Source organism: Myxocyprinus asiaticus, chromosome 1, assembly GCF_019703515.2.
Source record: "Myxocyprinus asiaticus isolate MX2 ecotype Aquarium Trade chromosome 1, UBuf_Myxa_2, whole genome shotgun sequence".
NCBI classification, from domain to species: Eukaryota; Metazoa; Chordata; class Actinopteri; order Cypriniformes; family Catostomidae; genus Myxocyprinus; species Myxocyprinus asiaticus.
In genome coordinates, this window is record NC_059344.1 from 45,409,089 (window position 1) to 45,430,088 (window position 21,000).

The window sequence follows — 21,000 nt, forward strand, 5'->3', positions numbered from 1 at the left end:
GCATTGCTGCAGAGGTTGAAGGGGTGGGGGGTCAGCCTGTCAGTGCTCAAACCATACGCTGCACACTGCATCAAATTGGTCTGCATGGCTGTCGTCCCAGAAGGAAGCCTCTTCCAAAGATGATGCACAAGAAAGCCCACAAATAGTTTGCCGAAGACAAGCAGACTAAGGACATGGATTACTGGAACCATGTCCTATGGTCTGATGAGACCAAGATAAACTTATTTGGTTCAGATGGTGTCAAGCGTGTGTGGCGGCAACCAGGTGAGGAGCACAAAGACAAGTGTGTCTTGCCTACAGTCATGTATGGTGGTGGGAGTGTCATGGTCTGGGGCTGCATGAGTGCTGCCGGCACTGGGGAGCTACAGTTCATTAAGGGAACCATGAATGCCAACATGTATTGTGACATACTGAAGCAGAGCATGATCCCCTCCCTTCGGAGACTGGGCCGCAGGGCAGTATTCCAACATGATAACGACCCCAAACACACCTCCAAGATGACAACTGCCTTGCTAAAGAAGCTGAGGGTAAAGGTGATGGACTGACCAAGCATGTCTCCAGACCTAAACCCTATTGAGCATCTGTGGGGCATCCTCAAATGGAAGGTGGAGGAGCGCAAGGTCTCTAACATCCACCAGCTCTGTGATGTCATCATGGAGAAGTGGAAGAGGACTCCAGTGGCAACCTGTGAAGCTCTGGTGAACTCCATGCCCAAGAGGGTTAAGGCAGTGCTGGAAAATAATGGTGGCCACACAAAATATTGACACTTTGGGCCCAATTTGGACATTTTCACTTAGGGGTGTACTCACTTTTGTTGCCAGCGGTTTAGACATTAATAGCTGTGTGTTGAGTTCTTTTGAGGGGACAGCAAATTTACACTGTTATACAAGCTGTACACTCACGACTTTACATTGTAGCAAAGTGTCATTTCCTCAGTGTTGTCACATGAAAAGATAAAATAAAATATTTACTAAAATGTGAGGGGTGTACTCACTTCTGTGAGATACTGTATATATATATATATATATATATATATATATATATATATATATATATATATATACATACATACACACACTACCAGTCAAAAGTTTTTAAACACTTACTCATTCTTTATTGTAATTTTTTTTTCTTCACTTTTTAGAATAATAGTAAAGTCATCAAAACTATGGAATAACATAAATGGAAGTATGGGAATTATGTTGTGACTAAACAAAATCCAAAATAAATCAAAACTGTGTTATATATTGACATCTTCAAAGTAGTCACCCATTGCCTAGAATTTGCAGACATGTTCTCTTGACATTTTCTCAACCAACTTCTTGAGGTATCTCCCTGGGATGCTTTTTAAACAGTATTGAAGGAGTTCCCATCTATGTTGGGCACTTATTGGCTGCTTTTCTTTATTATTTGGTCCAAGTCATCAATTTAAAAAACTTTTTTTATTTTTAGTAAATTTTAGTTCCCTTACGACTCCGTCCACTTGACATGGCATAGTTACGCATATGGGGAGTGCCTTCATACACAACCTTTTTGAACCCTCTCTACAATAACGGCAATATTCTAATATTGGCTATGGTGTTTGAGCCCCGCCTGTTTTGGCATGAAACTGACCGCTATAAAAACAGGTGCACAGACACCATTTCTTCCTTTAAGACAGCGATCATCTCTTGTCTAGATCCCTCTACCTTCGCCGCCGATATACACGAGTCAGCGGGCGGAATCTTCGCGGGAAAACTTTCCGCTCCCCTGCAGTGTTCCGGTGAACATCACACCACCTCGCTGACTGACGCTTCGCTGGTGAACAGGCCTCAGCATCCTGATTCCCCGCAGAGCTTTGGCAGGGTTTGTGTATCCTTACAAAGCAATCGTATATTGTGTATTGTATAATGTGTGATATAAATATAAATATATATTAATTTATATATTTATATATCTAAAAGAGTCACTTGCTCACGTCTTTTTAAAGATGTCGTTCCGTAAGTGTTCCTTGTGCGAGAAGCACATCCTGCCGTCAGATCAGCATGAGAGCTGCGTTTACTGTCTGGGCCCATGCAAAGTCAGCTCTCATGGAGACAGACTGCCCTCACCTTGAGAGCATGAGTCTCAAGACGCTTCGCTCGTGAATCACGCTCGTTCTGAGGGATGATTCAGCCTCACTAGCCCTCCCAGCCGCCTCTTCTGTGATACCCGAGGATTCACACGAGGAGGCACGGCGGGGCCGCAAGGTTGGGCAGGATGACTTTGAGATGGTCCTTGTGGCGGCACACACCCCACGAGCCCCTCAATCTCTCCGAAGCGCATGTTTTCTGATACGCTATGTGCGAGACGGGCTCCAGCCTTCTGAAAGAGCAGGCGGCCTTGTCTCGTGCAGTGGTTTTGATGCTGGGGATAAAATGACGATGTCATTATGTCTCTCGCTGCATCAGGCGAGTGGTCAGTGGGTGATGCTGCCGCCCCTCCCCCCAGCGAGGGCAAGGAGTGTGCACACCCCACTGACAGGGAGATGCTCCGCATCCTTACAAGGGTGGTCGAAGAGCTTCACTTTGAGTGGTCTCCCCCAGAGGAACCTGAACAGTCTCGCCTCGATGAATGGTTCCAGCAGTCCGGATGCCATCATACGGCAGCGTCCCGCAAATCTGCCCCATTCTTCCCCGAAGTTCATAACGAACTATCCAAGTCCTGGCGTGTTACCTTATACAGCGCGCTCGCGCAGTGACGCCATCCTCTTTAATGTGGATCACGGGGAAGAAAACGGTTATTAAAGCGGCACACCTCTGCCCAGCGAGTAACAGGGCATGGAAATCGTGCCCTATACAACCTTCCAAACCGTGTCGACAAACATCTGCACTGGCAGGGAGAGCTTACTCAGCAGCAGAACAAGCTGGATCAGCACTCCACACAATGGCAGTGCTCCAGGAATTTCAAGCCAAGCTCCTCAGGCAAAAGCTCAGTGGTAAAATACGCTGGCTACCACCCCTGGAGTTCGCTAGTTCACTAGTTCGAATCCCAGGGCGTGCTGAGTGACTCCAGCAAGGTCTCCTAAGCAACCAAATTGGCCCGGTTGCTAGGGAGGTTAGAGTCACATGGGGTAACCTCCTCGTGGTCGCTATAATGTGGTTTGTTCTTGGTGGGGCACATGGTGAATTGAGCGTGGTTGCCGCGGTGGATGGCGTGAAGCCTCCATGGTCCATGGTCAACCTGGCAGTTCTGGATCAACGTATATGGCTGACCCTCACAGAAATGAGTGATAAGGAAAAAGCCACTCTTTTTGGATGCCTTAGTGTCTCCAGCTGGCCTCTTTGGTGGCTCTGTGAATAAGTTTGCTGAGCGTTACATCACGATTCAGCAGCAGTCACAGGCTATGAGACACTTTATGCCCAAATGGAGTATATCACAGCCGGTTCGCCCTTGCTCTGTTTCGAGCCAGCGCCCGACTAAAAGCCCCATACTTGCTGCCTCACCGGCACCTGCATATGAGCATGCGCAGCGAAAGCACTCCTGACAGGCACAACCCTTTGAAGCGGAAAGCAGGGCCTGTGGTTCCCTCCGGGTTTGCTCCAAAAAAGGCTCGATTGGAGACACAAAACACTGTTCCCCATCTCCCCACTAATGTTTGTTGGGAAAGGAATATTGTTGTTCACAATATTGTTCAAAATGTTGTTTCTGTGTCTTGCACTCAAATAAATGCAATAAAAAAATGCAATAAGTGCAAAAAAGAATACAGCATTCGTTGCAAATGCACAAGATGCTCACACATTCTCAATAAAGAGCCCCTTTTTCCTCTTCAAATCACACACATTATGCGCAACTGCTTCCCTGTCGTGAGCGACACATCATACAGTGAGCAAACCAAATTGCCCTCTGTCCTATTATGCGGATGCGTGGTGAGCCCTAACGGGTATTTCAGAATGGGTGCAAAAACGATCGAACATGGTTATACGATCCAATTTGCACGCCGGCCACCCCGTTTCAACAGCGTTCTGTCTTCAGTTTCATCCGAAGACGCACCCGTGTTATGAGCAAAAAGGTTTTTACAGCCGTAATATTCTTGTTCCAAAGAAAGACGGCAGACTTCGGCCAATCCTGGATCTGAGACATTTAAATCGCGCACTTATAAAGCACCCATTCAAAATGATTACTCAGAAACGGATCTTATCACATGTATGCCCACACGATTGGTTTGTGTCGATAGATCTGAAGGATGCGTACTTTCATATAAAAATTGTACGACATTACAGGATGTTTTTGAGATTCGCATTCGAGGGAACAGCGTATCAATTCAAAGTCCTGCCCTTCGGACTGTCTCTGGCTGCTCGCACATTCACAGAGTGCATTGATGCAGTTCTTGCCCCTCTGAGACTGAGCGGCATACGCATCTTGAACTACCTCGATGATTGGCTGTTACTGGCGCAATCAGAGGCTTTGTAATGCCAGCACAGACTTACTGCTTCAGCCATTCCACAGTGTCTGTCTCAGTTCAAACTGGGGAGAACACTTCCACTGAAACTGTTTCAGAAAGCATTGGGATTTATGTCGGCGGCATCTGTCATTCCATTAGGTCTCTTACACATGCTGGCTGAAGCGCCGTGTGCCACGATGTGCTTGGCACCAAGGGTGCATGCGCATCACTATATCCCGCCGATGTATAGCTGCTTTAGCACCATGGACAGCATCTGTGTTTTACCAGCGAGGTGTCGTGCTGGGGCAAGTTGTCACGCAGCACCTAAAGCTATCAGCTGTATTTCTAGCCTTAAAGGTTTTCAGTCAGAAATAGCAAACTGACATGTCCTGGTTCGCTCAGACAACATGACAGTTGTGGCATATATAAACTGCCAAGGTGGAATTCAGGAGACTTCACCCTCAAACTGTATTGAGGATTTGGGAAATATCTGGCAAAGCAGAAATTGAACTGTTTGCCTCAGTGGAGAATACCCACTGTCCCCTTTGGTACTCAAAGTCCCAAGTTGTCTGGCGGAAAGTGGTGACCACGGATGCTTCCAACACAGGTTGGGGGGTGGTGTGCGATGGACGCCCGATCTCTCCCTGAGAGCGACATATGTCCCAGGCCGCCTGAATTACAGCGCGGGCCAACTGTCACGCTAAGTGTTGATACCGGGTGAATGGAGACTTCATCCTCAAATTGTACTAAGGATTTGGGAAATATTCAGCAAAGCGGAAATCGATCTATTTGCCTCAGTGGAGAATGCCCACTGTCCCCTCTGTTATTCGAAGTCCCAAGCCCCGCTGGGAACGGATGCAATGGTACACAAATGGCCGGCGAAACGCAAATATACGTTTCCCCCGGTATGCCTTATTCAGTCTGTCATATGCAAAGTCCGAGAGGACAAGGAAAACGGTTCTATTAGTTGCGCCGAAATGGCCCTACCAGCCATGGTTTCTGGAAATGTTGGAGATGCTGTACAGCTCACCATGGGAAATACCACTGAGGAGGGATCTCCTCTCTCAGGCGCAAGGCACGATCTGGTTTGGGAAGGTTCCCAGCCCCAGCTGTGGAACCTGCATGTGTGGCCCCTGAACGGGGCACACTACATGTGCCAGAATTGACGCGTTCAGTCATGAACACCATTTTACAGGCCAAAGCACCGTCCTCAAGACGCCTCTACACACTAAAATGGAAGGTGTTCACTGATTGGTGTCTCTCACATAGCAAGGACCCAGTAAACTGCCCCATGCATGAAATTCTAATATTTCTTCAAGAGCGATTAGATGCAGGACTCACCCCGTCAACATTCAAAGTGTATGTGGCAACTATATCTGCGTATCACGCACATGAAACCGGCGGCTCTATAGGCAAGCATGATTTAATCATAAATTTCCTTAAAGGAGCAAGGCGATTAAACCCATCTCGGCCAGCTACAGTCCTGACTTGGGACTTAACTTTAGTCCTAAAAGCTCTTGCAGGGCCCCCTTCGAGCCTTTGGCCTCTGTTGATTTGCACATGCTCTCCGTTAAGACCGCACTACTGCTGACTCTGGCCTCAGTAAAAGGGTCTGTGACCTGCATGCACTATCAGTCGACAATTCATGTCTGGAGTTTGGCCCTGGAGCCACTGTCAAACCCAGGAAAGGCTATGTACCCAAGGTCCTGACCACACCCTTCAAAGCGCAGGTGGTTCACCTTCAGGCCTTCTTCCCTCCTCCATTTAATTTGGATGAGGAACAATCATTGCATTTGTTATGCCCTGTGCAGGTGCTACAAGCATACGTTGCGCGTACTTGCCAATTCAGACTGTCTGATCAGCTCTTTATATGCTATGGAGGATGCACAAAAGGAATGTCTGTCTCCAAGCGAAGACTTTCTCACTGGATTGTCGATGCAATTACCCTGGCTTATGAGTCGCAGGGTCAGACTTGCCCAGTTGGTGTTAAAGCACACTCAACGAGAGGCATGGCCTCCTCATGGGCATGGACGAATGGTATGTCCTTACAAGACATATGTTTTGCAGCAGGATGGTCCTCTCAAAACACTTTTGCAAGATTTTACAACCTAGATGTAATATCTCTTTCTTCACAAGTCCTCTCTGTTTAGAGCACTTGCTATTCATTGACCATATATATATATATATATATATATATATATATATATATATATATATATATATATATATACACTTACGCCCTTCCCTTTAAGTACGGGCTCCCCATCATTTACACAACCGCCTGCATTCAGGCCGTTATAATTTACCATAAAGTCACAAGCACTTTCATTATAAATAAACTCCCTTCCCGACTGGGTTCATAAGGAGTTAATTCATACTATATGACTATAGTTCATATATTCATTATAGGTGCTCTCCTCCTGGCCATCACGAGGATCACTCACTGTGGCATGCTCATGTCGGTCGCCGTCCCACGAGACTGCGCCACCATGTTTCCTCTCTGGGAGGTTATGTTGTGTAGTGTGGCATGATGGGATTCTGTTGAACATATGCATAACTACGCAATGTCAAGTGGACTGAGTCGTAAGGGAACGTCTCCGTTACGTACGTAACCTCGGTTCCCTGAGACGAAGGGAACGAGACATTGCGAATGCTAACCGCACTACAAGATTCAGAGTTCTTGAGGCACGAGCGATGCTCTCCTTGTTCTCAGTCAGAAATTCTGAGGAAATGGTGTCTGTGCACCTGTTTTTATAGCGGTCAGTTTCGCGCCAAAACAGGCAGGGCTCAAACACCATAGCCAATATTAGAATTAGAATTCGTTATTGTAGAGAGTTTTCAAATAGGTCGTGTATGAAGGCACTCCCCATATGCGTCAAGTGTTTCAAAACTTTTGACTGGTAGTGTATATATATATATATATATATATATATATATATATATATATATATATATATATATATATATATATATATATATATATTTGTTTTTTCTTTATTCACAGGACAAAAAGTGCAAAAGTGTTCTTATCTAATTAAAACGTATTCCTAACTGTTTCAGTAAACACTGACATCAAAACAAATGTGAATTTTGCCATGAAGCACCACATAATGTCCTACACATAGCGTTCTGATTTTATAAAAAATAAGTATTGACATAAAAAATAAAATAAAACATTGAATCTATCGATTATAATATAAATATAATAAATTAGAGTATCTGGGAAATTAAGTGTCCTTCCATGAAATGCAATTTAAATAGGTGCCATTTCAAAAATATATTACCATTTATCCCATTTAATATTTCTGGAAATAGCCCATGTGTTCTGTCACAACGTGTTAATGAGCAAATCATATTTATTAATGCAGAAAACTTTATAAAACACTACACTTACAGAAATTATATGCATTTTGTTTTTGAATTTTATTCCATTTTATTCTACTTCCTTACATTTTAATTAGAAATCTGCTTCCTGTTTGCTACCACAACTCAACTTCAGGAATTTATTTGGAATTTAAAAAATACTCCTACTTAAATTCTGAAAGGTGCACAACCCTGGTTAATACACCATTGTTTTCACTGAACTTCCTTAAATGAGAGAAGCTGTAGGCTACATCTCAAGGGCACAGTGCTGTGGTGTAGTGTAGCAGTAGTGAAATCAGTGATCTGTCACTACCAATTTACTGTTGTATATAAGACAGTTGTATATGAGAAACATTTGAAAAGCAGGTCATATGTTATTTCATATAACATCATGATGGCTGTGACTCAGCCTTGACTTGTGCCCGTGATCAAAGCTTTTATTTATGATAACACCCTCTCTGTGTTCTTTTTCCTATCTGGTACTGTTATTTATGCATTCAAAGTCAATGCATGCTTCCTTGCTAGTCCACATCTGTTGTTTTATTCAACAGTTTACATGTTAAGTACTGTAATTGATTGGCATTGAGTAACTACTATCATTAAAGTCTTGATTTCTTGGGGGCCTGGGCAGCTCAGGGAGTAAAGATGCTGACTACCACCCCTGGAGTCACGAGTTTGAATCCAGGGTGTGCTGAGTGACTCCAGCCAGGTCTCCTAAGCAACCAGATTGGCCCGGTTGCTTGGGAGGGTAGAGTCACACAGGGTAACCTCCTCATGGTCGCTATAATGTGGTTCGCTCTCAGTGGGGCGTGTGGTGAGTTGTGCATGGATGCCGCAGAGAATAGCGTGAAGCCTCCACACACGCTATGTCTCCGCGGTAACGCGCTCAACAAGCCACGTGATAAGATGCGCCAATTGACAGTCTCCGACGCCACCCAGACTGAGGTGAGTCACTACGCCACCATGAGGACTTAAAGTGCATTGGGAATTGGACATTCCAAATTGGGGAGAAAAAGGCTCTTAAGTCTTGCTTTCTTGAGAACATGGGTCTGCTCTCCAACAAGCTATGCACCTTATTTTGCAATGTACAGAAAGAGTGAGACACTGCGGTTTGGGTGCCAAATGTTTCTCGATTACAAGAAAGCTTTATTAGCATTAGCGTTTACAATATGTGCACAATATAGAAAATAAATTAATAGGTGTGAAAAAAAGGAAAAGTACAAAAATGTAATACAAAATAAGGTGTAAAGTAACTAAGTGTTATTTATATACACTGACGCTAATGCTCATCACTGCCGATGCCTGTTGACATGTTACTGTTGTGCTACACACTGTCCCTCAGTCCATTGCATAGTGCTAACTCGTTGATATAAAAGTGTAGGGCTGAGGCTACAACCCTGTTTTACTCCTCTTTTAAATAGTGTCTTCAAGAAGCTGTAGTTTTTGTTTGGTGCGGTTATACTGTATTTAGAATATAAGTCATTGGGGGGGGGGTATCTTTATAGACCATTTTAAGGACTGTTTGTTGGTGAAGTCAAGTGACGTCACTGTTCCGTGAACATTTCCTGCTTGTCAAAACAGAGACCATTTAGACGGGCTGCCACTTTTAAAATGAATGGAAGAAATTGGAACGTCCAACGGCAGCCAACTGTCAACGTAAAAAATACAGCCTCATCACCGCTGCCTTTAAACACCGAGTTCACCTCTCCTCTGGAGTCCGGTCTCTACCTGCTGGCGTCTTCGCCATTTCTTTGAGTGTTTTTTGATACGCTAATGTTTTAGGGATTTGTTGTACGATTGTCTCAAATCTGTTTTTGGTTGGTGGTGTTTAATGTTTGATCAAATTTGTAAATATTTTCTGGTGTTTTTGCTTCAGTCACACCATTTATCATTGTCTTAGGGTGTTTTGTGTAAAGTGTTTTTTCAACAGGTTTGCCAAGTTTGCTGCTTTTTGGATGATGTTATTGAATTCCTTTACTGCTAAATATTATTTTTTTTGGAAATGCACTGATCAGGCTGGTGTTCACATCAGTAATTGCATAGTCTACTGTACTTGCACCAAGCACTGAGCAGTATGTAAACCTCCCTATAGAGTCTCCTCTAATTCTACCATAAAGCATGTACAAGTCTAAGGCTTGACAAAGGTGCACTAGCTCTTTGCCACTTGCATTTACAGTGCTGTCAAGGTTTTGTCTTTTGGTGAGGGTTTCTGTGAGGCCTGACAGGTTTTGGCCAAATATATGTTTGTCAGCATGTGGGTCTAAGGTTTCTGGTTCTGAACCTGTTCAAGCATTGAAGTCCTCACAGTTTGCATACAATTACAATGAAATCTTGAGATGGGAAGTCAAAATGAGAACATGATAGTGACCTTAAAGTACCTTAATACTGTATATGCTTTCTATTAGCATTTTCTAAATATGAAACTGTGGCAGCGGGGGCGTGGTCAAGCATCTCTCCGGAGAGAGAGAAAGCGGTAAGGGCGCTTACACCTGAGTTAAATTATGTCTAGCACCTGTCTCTAATTTCAGTGAGCACGGGGAGAGCGGCATAAATAGAGCCACACCGCAGGTAGAAGGGAGAGAGAGCCTGGGCAACAGAGACCCGATTGTGGAGCGAAGTATTTATTGCAAAGTTGAGCATTTTGTTTTGTGAAGTAGTTTGTGTATTTTTAGACTGACTCATTGAACAACGGAAAAGTCCTGCGAGTGTGTATCTGCCACAAAGAGGAAAATAAAAACATTTACCTGAACCAGGAAATCTGCTTCTCGCCTCCTCCTTCCACTGAGAAGTATTACAGAAACATATTTGCCCTGCCATGCATACTAAAAAAGCAATATAGACCTAGTCAGAGAAGAAGCCATATTCAAATTTTTGTGAGCATCAAAGCGGTTTTGACGGGCAGACGTACAGTCAGTTCAATGGGTTGTACTAAATAAATGTCCTAGATCACATCTAATTATAACAAACTGTATTTTCTGAAATTTTTGTGAATTCAATTTCTTTTGACATTACATATTTTTCATGTTATTCCAGCTGAACGATCAACACAAACAGATTTTAACACTCCAAAAACCCATTATACATACAGACAGTACATCTATTTCTCACAGCCTTGTTCTAAATTGCAAAAAAATAAAAAAAATAAATCAAAAGCGTCATACACTACAACAGTTTCAGATGTGTTCCATGTGGCCTGCCACAACATGAAAGTAGTTAATAAACCTCTTAATGTACATCATTTTTAAATTTTAATTAAATATTACCTCATCATTTAACATACAGTATTCATTTCAGTTACTAAGTTAAACCATGACTCATTTGAGGAAAAATGCAGAAAACATAACCAAAATGAGCTCTTTGCTTTTGTTAAATAAAACTTGGACAATCAAACATGGCTTAGACCAATCAGATAACATTCACCCTGTAGGGAGCAATCTTACTCCACTTTGGCCCCCAAGCTCTTTTGTGGTAAAAGTGAGTATATCTTTCAACACTCACATTTGCAGAGAGGAATTCCCCATTACTTGACAAATCAATTGAGCAAAGTCAAGACAGACCAGTTTGCCCAATACTGCCATGACCTCAGAGTAGTTTTTATTTTGTTGAGGAGACAGCTCTATTATGATTTCAAGAAGAGGTTGGAATTTACCACTAGTCATCCACCATCCCAGGGCACCTCCCAGGGCACCCCCTATAACATAATAAAAGGAGATCAATAGGGACATACCTACAAACAAAATGCTAAATATATATATATATATATATATATAAAATCAGCTTGTAAAAGGTATAGAATATGTTGTTTAATGACAATATCTTACCTCACTGAAAAAAAATGTTAAGATGGCTCAACTCAAAATGTTGTAGTAACTAATTTCTTTTTAGGTTAACTCTATTAACTTTATGTCCTTAGTTGTGAAAAACATAGTTACTTTAGAGTAATGTGTTGAGTAACAACTAAGAGAGTTGTTAAAACATTAACCTCAAATGATTGTAAGGTATGACCAATTGTCGGTTAAGTGTGAGGCTTGAATATCAGTTTCCCCAAACAATGGTAGTGTTTGGGTCTTTCCATTTTGTTTTTTTTTGTTTTTTTTGCACTTCCGTTTGGTGACGCTAGTGGTGGAGAAATCACACTTCAACTTTAACGTTGTATTTTCTCTGTTTTATTTCTGTTTGAAATATTAAGCTGCTCATATTAAAGGCCTTAAAGTTAAATGTATCAATTTCCTTTTGTGATTTCAACAGTTTCTACATTAGATACATAGTTCAACTAACTTTGTCTCACAAAATGGAGTTTAGCTTTTCTACAGTGCAACATACATTCTATTTAGACACAATTCTAAAAAAAGTTAAATATGCTGCCATACAACTTTATAGATTTATAGAGATATTTAAAAAATATTTAGCGTTCACTGAGTACTTTACCTACTGAGTAACTATTAAAGATAATATTATAACTTAACCCTGTGGTTAAAAAGTGAAGTAGTTGATCAAGGTATGTGGATTGCAAGAAATCATAAACATTACCACACCGAAGCTGCATCCGAAATTGCTCAATTGTCCACTCATTCACTATTTCCTATACAGTGGATGTCTGTGAGTGAATGCCCTACTGTATATCAGGCAAGGAGTGAACGAAATGAGTGAGTGAATTCGGATGCTGACGTATACATGGAGCGTCAGAGAGAGTGCTGGGGATGACGCAGAAACAGCTTTGTTAGATATGAACTTTTATCTTACTTGCAGGATAATAATAATCATAACAACAACAATAACAATACTTATTCTTATAAAATGGTATATAGAATTAATCTTAAAGGTGCACTAAGTTCTTGTTCATGTCGTCTTAGACTTATACTGACACCTAGTGGCCTAGATGCAGCATCATTCAAATGCAAAAGTTTTCAGTTACTGATGCCAATTCACAGTCAGCCATGATTACTTTAATCAATGAGTGAAAGTGTCAAATAACAGGATGTTTACTGAGATTAAGCGAGTAGTATTTGGCTAGTCATGCAAATCTAACATGGCCGCCCCCATGTGCTGACCCTCTCCATGTGGAATATAACAGCTTTTATAAGGTTACTGATATGACTGGAGTCTTCATTTTAATGTGAGTGGTCATGTTTTCCTACATATATTTCAAAATTACAATTCATCTCTTAAGGAGTACAGCTTTTTTAATAAGGAAAATATTACTTAGTGCACCTTTAATTCTGTTTGTCATGTTTAACCCATTAATATATATTTTCCATAATGATTAATATATTAATACTGCTAAAAACTGAAAACAAGAATAAAAGCATTTGTACAAGTGTTCATTATTGTATTTATGTTTATTATTTTACCATCTTGACACTCCCATCCAAACTCGGCATAATTTCTGAGAAGACATGACGTGTGCATAGCACCCTCATGTGACTGTAATACAGTACTAAAGTTACTATGAACAGCATCAAAGATGTTCTAGCAAGTCAGTCCATTGTCAGCCATCAGAATGCTCTCAGGAGGCTATTTCCAGTCATGCCAGTGCAGCTCCTGTCTACTTGAATGGTAAATGGTCTGCACTTATATAGCGCTTTTTTAACCTTAGCAGTTCCAAAGCACTTTACACTCATTCACCCATTCATACACACTCACACACCAATGACGGCAGAGCTGCCATGCAAGGTGCTAGCCTACCATTGGGATCAACTTGGGGTTCAGTGTCTTGCCCAAGGACACTTCGGCATGTGGAGTCATGTGGGCCAGGAATCGAACCACGATTAGTGGCCAACCCGCTCTACCACCTGAGCCACAGCTACCCCTGCGAATGGGGAAACACCAAAATCTCAACTATCAAAGAACATATTTCAAATCAGCAATTAAATCATCTTACCCCAGGTGGCATCTTCCCCCATCTTACCCTACTTTTATGTTGCCCTTATGTGTATTTTGGAGCTTCAAAAATGTGGTACCTATTCAATTGCATTGTATGGACCTACAGAGCTTAAATATTCTTCTAAAAAAAAATATATATATATATATATATCATAATTTGTGTTCAGCAGATGAAATAAAGTCATACACATCTGGAATGGCATGAGGGTGAGTAAATGATGAGAGAATTTTCATTTTTGGGTGAATTATCCCTTTAATTGTGACAAAAAGGCCTGCTTAATTAAGAAAACAGTAAAAGTTACATTACGTAACATTTAAAGTAGCCTAACATTTTAAAACTCGTGTTATAATATAGGCTATCCTATATATCCAAGCTAAAATTGTATTTACTTTAATGAATTGAATATAGAACAACTAAATGACTATGTGTTGCCTACTAGTCCTATTTGTGTGTGTGTGTGTGGGGGGGGGGGGGGTGTTGTTGTTGCTGGTGTTTTGGCATTTAAATATATGTTACAGTGCTCATTGTTCTCCTGATAAACAAACTATCTGTCCTAAAGACCGTTTATTGTGTCATGTTTATTTGACACATTTCAACAATGTGTTGGAAAAGTTCTGCTTTGGCATTTTCCAGATAGTGATAACATAACAATTTATATGTTTTACTTCACAAGAAGTCAATTCATAGTACAGGTTCACTGCCTGCATTTTATAGTGTTGTTGAAAATGCATGTGTGGAGGCATCAAGAGAACACATGTCAACTAGTAACAACATGGTTCTTAGATTGTCCCTCAGTGCTGAAACTACTGTTACTACTAAAAGTAAACCTAGTGTTTCAACCATCTTTGGTCTCCCTACCAACAATTTTTGAATATATTAACATATTTAGAACAAACACAAGTCAACTGTAAATACCCTAACACTTGAGAGCATGCTTATTGCAGAAGCAAATTTGTTTATTGAAACAAAACGAGGAAGAGAGAATAATTGTTAGATGGGGCCTTCAAAATTGGCTTTGACTAAGCTGGTGGTGTTCACCCTATAGTGATCAATCTCCATACTGCACTTCAGTGTTGAGCTCTTTTTTTGGTATATGCGACTATAGCAGCAAGCACTTGCTGGTACAGAGAGGCATTCCCATTAACTTGGTCAAACAGTAAAGAAAAGTGTGACCATTCCATTGTGCCCAGTACTGACATTACATCAGGGTACAGTTTCTCCCTCTGTGTAGAAGGCAGCTCCATGAGGATCTCAGGAACTGGTTTGAACTGGCCACTGGTCAACCAACCTCCCAGGGTACCTCACAAAGTTCCACCTGGAGCAATATAATAAGTGATCAGTATAGAGACATATACAGAGATTTGTTGGTTTCAGAAGTCAAACTGTATAATTTGTTTAAAAATATAATACAATAGCATCTACAGTGGGAAACATTTGTAGTTAATAGTGAATATTTTAGGCAGTTCTATATATATATATATATATATATATATATACAGTTGCAATCAAAATTATTCAACCCCCCTGACCAGCAATACATTCTGGTGATGTGAATTAAAACACATCAACTAAAACCTCAGTAAACAGTCAAAGTAAGTTTTTAATACACATCTGAGTGATTTTGAGAACAAAGTGATTTTGTTTACCCAAATTTTAAAATAAAAAAGAACTAATTCTCTCCACAAATGTCATGTCAAAAATATTCAACACCCAAAGTCAATCATTTGTGGAGCATCCTTTATCCTAAATAACAGCAAATAAATGTTTCAGATAAGTGTTCTCAGGCTTCTGACACCTCTCTTAAAATTTTTACACATTTCTCATGAGCAAAAGCTTCCAGCTTCCATTGACATTTTTTTGGTTTCTGTACTGCCACTGCGTCCTTGAAATCCCAACAAAGGTTTGCAATGGGATTTTAATGATGGACTGAAAGGGCCATTTAAGGACATTCCACGACCTATCCCTGAACCAGATTTTGGACAGCTTGGATGTATCCTTGGTGTTATTGTCTTGCTGGAAAGTCCAGTGATCACGAGCTTCAATTTACACACTGAAGGCATCACATTTTTCATGCCAAAATGGCCTGATACCTGAAAGAATCCATAGTGTCAGTCAGGATAGCTGTTTCCTGCAGCCACAAAACACCCCATAACAAGACTGACCCACCTCCATGCTTGACTGTGGGGATGGTGTCGTTCTTGTCATCATCTTGTCATCTTACTCCAGACGTACTGCTGACCCATGGGTCTAAAACTCATTTTCAGTTTAGCGTCATATGTCTATAAAACCTTCTTCCAGGACTCCACATTTCCTATTACTTCTTGAATATTCAAGTCAACATTTCCCTTGGTGAAGTTTTGCTTTCTTACACACCCCAAGAAGGTTGCTGTTGTACCATATTTAAAAAATGTATGAATGGTGCTGCCAACTTTGTCTATTGGAAATTGAAGTGCCTTGGAAATGTACTTTTAGCCATTACCTTTCTTGTGTAATGAAATAATCTCCTCTATTAGCTTTTGAGACAGCTTATTTTTAATTGCATTTTTTGCATAGATATAGATTTTTGCTTACAACTCTAAACTTAAATTTTAAAACTTAAATAAGTGCCATTGCAGATTGATGACTTAATTTTTTTTTAAAACAATTACTTTTGTAGCCTTTCATATTTAAGAAACAGCTACATGTAATAGGGGTTGAATAATTATGACAAAGCTGTTTATTTAAAAAAAATCCTGCTATTTACAAATATTAGGTTATATATTTACACTATGACTTTGAATGTGTCACTCAGCTTATATCATTTAAAAATTCTGGGTCATCAGAAAAGTTTACCTTTGTAAATCCTTACTGTCTTGGGGGGGGGGTTGAATAGTTTCGATTGCAACTGTGTATATATATATATATATATATATATATATATATATATATATATATATATATATATATATATATATATATATTATTATTAGTAGTAGTAGTAGTAGTAGTAGTAGTAGTAGTAGTAGTATTTTCAAACTAGAGTATAAATGACAAAATATCACCACCTAGTGGTCAAAAAAGTGAAGGTTGTGAGTGGTACAAAAAAAAAAAAAAAACGACGTAAAGTTAAAACATACCAACAAATATACCGGCTGGACCTCCAACCAGTCCACCTACAAATGCGACACCACCAGCTACAGCAGCTCCTTTCGCAGAGTTCTTCACTGCTGCTTTTATCTTCTTTTGTGCTGAGACCTCGCAGCAAAGTCGCAAAACATCTTCCACTTGACTGCTCATTGTGATGTGTAGAGGAACCGTGCAATCGATATGACTTTTCAAATATAAAGAAAAGAGAACCCTATAAACTAATAACTTTAATTAGTACTCAAAGCGTTACCCTGCTGCTCTTTTGGAGATTTTATACTTAAGCTACTATTTGAAATGGCTTCATTATTTGCATATATAATTGCGCACTAAAACACAGCCTTTATTTCTAACATCACTGTTTAAAACTATTTAATATACTTTAACTTTTTTCACGCTTAAGAATGGATATGATAAACATCAAAACCGCAACACTGCTTTCTTCCACCATGGTTAACTTTACAGAGCTTACCTAAGGTGATGAGTGAGAGTGCCTGATAAAGGTACTTTCGGCTTCACTTTCATCGTGAATTGACTTCCGCGGTCAGCTCAGCTGATGGGACCGATTGTCTTTGTCATTGTTTGTGTACAACGTGAGAGAATTTACACACGAAATTCTATTTAATAATAATAATAATAATAAAGAAAATCTACCACATTGAGTAATCTTTAATAAAATAAAAAAACTAAATATTTTAAGTTTGATTAATTTTATTTTGGAAAACATGACACAATTCAATTTGATGGAATTTTGTTAAGAAATTGAAATCCATATATCTTAAAAATAGGCTAATATATATATATATATATATACGGCTGATAATAAAATGTGCTTCAGGATATAAGAAATGACTTAAAACGAAAACTTAATTGTCCAGATAAGAATACTTGAATAAAACCAATTTAGATGTTAACGCATGAAACTTTTTTCCGATTATCTGACAAAACAAATAATTGTAGATAAGATCATGTAATTTATTGTATTAGATAAGTTGAATTTGATGAATAAGATCTTAAAATATATTATATAATATGTACAAAATAATACATAATATTATGTTATATATTACCTAAGATCTTATGAAGATTTTATGATATATAAAATCTTATAATATATTCATTTCATTAATATAAACTATTGTCCATCTTTTTAGTATTGTGTACATTTTCAAATGTTTTGAATAAGGACTGGTAAGGTTGGAGGACACTGGTGACAATGTCATGACACACAAGCAGAACAAATTTCTGTGTAAATTGCTCATACAACCATTCTTACATAAATTGTTGGATGAATGTAGTCAACAAAGTCATAAAGAAGTCAAAGCATACAGCACTGTTTATGCAGTTTGCGCAAAAATGAATGACACTTGGTACAATTTGAGTTTCATATTGCCTCACTGACAGACGTCTAGAACGGTGTTTCCCAACCACTGTGCCGTGAAAGATTTTCAGGTGTGCCTGGAAACTTATCAAATTCCACAAAATAAATAAATGCATGAAAATACTACTACTACTACTATTAATAATAATAATAATAATAATAATAATAATAATAATAATTTCAGGGATCCAAACTCCTCACCTTTCTGAGAAATCCGCCGTTTTGAACCCATAATCGGTCACTTTTGTGAATGTGAAGAGCAATGATTAATGTGCAAAAGTGAGTGATATTTATACGCGTTAAGGGTCTTTCACATGACTCGCGTCAGCGCTGCAGAATACACTGAAGTCTATGAAGTGACGCCACTTTACACCAAAGTGTTTTTCACACACATGCTTTTGCTTCACCAATAATGTCTTTGAGAGTACTAAGCAACAAGAAATATTTAAAAACTGTCCAAATTTGTGGAGACATTGAATGTCTCATAATTTCTTTTAATTAAACATTACCTTATTGTTTACGAATATCAGAGACCCCAGTTATTGAACTAATTTAAATTCACCAAGAAAACGCTTAGACCTGAACATAAACGAGTCCTTTTATTACTTTCTGCTATCAAAGCAACTGCAAGCTTTCAATGTTTATTGTGCACACCTCCCGCTTTTTTACGTGGCAAACTCGTAAAATCGCCCCTCTGTGACGCTTTCTGCAACTCTTGTCATGTGGAGGGCAATGCGTGCTCGACGCCTCGACTTGACTCGTGTGAAATGTGCTATACAATGACAAAAGAACATTATTGAAACTCAAAATTATTATTATTTGTCTATTATTGTGGTCTCTTCTGATAAAAGCCATGCTCAGCAGTTTAAATAGGCTACTGAAGGAAAATGATACTGTAGATCTGCTTTGTGTTTATAATTCTTATACTGAAGTCAGTAGATTTGTAGCCATGCAAGTTTTAATAAAGGAGAAGGTAAGGACATTACTGAAACTCATTATTAACCTATTATTGTTGTCTTTTTGGATGAAAAATAATGCTCAGACTGAAGAAAGACTATAGATCTGCTTTGTTCTTTTAATGCTTAAACACTATAAAGTCTCTTGGTAGATTTCGGTCATGAACGACTCAAAATGATTCACTGACTCACTCATAGCACATAAGATGCTCATTTGTTGCCACCTAGTTACATTTCCAGAAGGGGTCACTGAATTAATCAGTTAATAAAATTGAACACTTTTGTGAAACAGAAACAAGCCTCACCAAAATACTCTTTATTTTGCTGCTAATTCTGCACAATTGTAAACTTGAATAAACTTTAATCACTAAAATAGCTGGAATTGGTGCTTTTAGCTTATTCTTAAAAAAAAAATATCCCCAGAAAAAATGTTTGTGGACCCGTGATTGTCTTACCTTTTTCGCCCCTCATGAGTTTGCATCCCTGTAATTTGTTGTGGCATTGCAAGAACAAATCTACAAATTAGAAAAAAAGCAAATTTGTTGTTTTTTTCATTACCCATTTAGCACTCTTGCCACCTGTGACCTCACACAGCGTAGCCCTACCTGTATGACTTGTTTTTTTTTTTTTTTATTATTATTTTGCATAGCCAAATTTCAAACATTACAAGTAAACACGCTACTAAGACAGACAGAAAACATGGACAAGTTCTTGAAAAGGAAAAATATTGACAATGGTTAGCATATGTGGGATAGTGGTGTGCCGTAGAATTTTTTAGCCGTAAAAAGTGGCAGTGGCAGAAAAAAGGTTGGGAAACACTGGTCTAGAGAACCTATGGGCACCTTTTCTAAATTCTAGATTTTGGGGAGTTCTCTAACATTTTAAAAAGGAGCCTAGATGTTCCCCCACGGGTTCTGCCTGAGTGACAATATGTGGAGCTGAAAATGGTACCACAAGTATGACTCATTTTTATAGTGTCTGCTGTTTGTATAATTTAGAAAGAAAAAAAAATGTATCAATCTACTCAGTATTGATTTCCCTGGACCCTGGAAGAAAATAGTTCAAAAACTCCCTCTGTTAATCACTCCAATTAACCATTGTCCCCTAAAATCAATGTCTTCCCTCAAGGGCAACACATATTAACAACTTAAAAAGCAAGTTTCAGTGTTTCATTATTTCATAAACACAAAAAGCAGTAGAGAGACATGTCTTAGACAGTTCAGCATGGCTGGGCTTTCAAATCTTAATATCTTAAAAGCATTTATCTATCCTGTGGTAGAAACTAGACTCAAATATTTAGCCACATAAATAACCTGCATTATTAGAATAACCTGGATTACGCACAGGAATTGCAATTTGGTTACAAACTGTTTAAAAAAAAGAATAATGTTGAGATGATGGTGATGAGGATGAAGAGCCCCAACAAACAGCAAAAAGAGTTCAAGCAGCATATACATGACATTGTCAAGTCAAGTCATTTTTATTTGTATAGCGCTTTTGACAACACACATCGTTTCAAAGCAGCTTTACAGAAAATCATGCAATAACAGAAAATGAAACTGTAATATATAAGAAGTCTTAGAGTCATCATTGTGTAGTTTGATTAAATATGATTGTAAATTGTGTATAGAAATAAATAAATAATAATTGTATTTAGAACCCCAGTGAGCAAGCCGAAGGTGACTGTGGCAAGGAACACAAAACTCCATAAGATATTGGTTAATGGAGAAAAATAACCTTGGGAGAAACTAGGCTCACTGTGGGGGCCAGTTCCCCTCTGGCTAAACAGTATGAATATAATGCCAATATTAGTTATTTATGTGGAGTGCAAGTCATGGTTTAACTAAGTAAGTGTTAAGGGCCAGTGTTTAAACAAAGATTTTGTATGAAC

General features: G+C 39.3%; 1 pseudogene; it reads right to left on the minus strand.

The window, feature by feature from the left end:
• Positions 1 to 14,118: 14,118 nt before the first annotated feature.
• Positions 14,119 to 17,293, minus strand: LOC127446275 (protein C19orf12 homolog; annotated as a pseudogene).
• Positions 17,294 to 21,000: the final 3,707 nt, after the last annotated feature.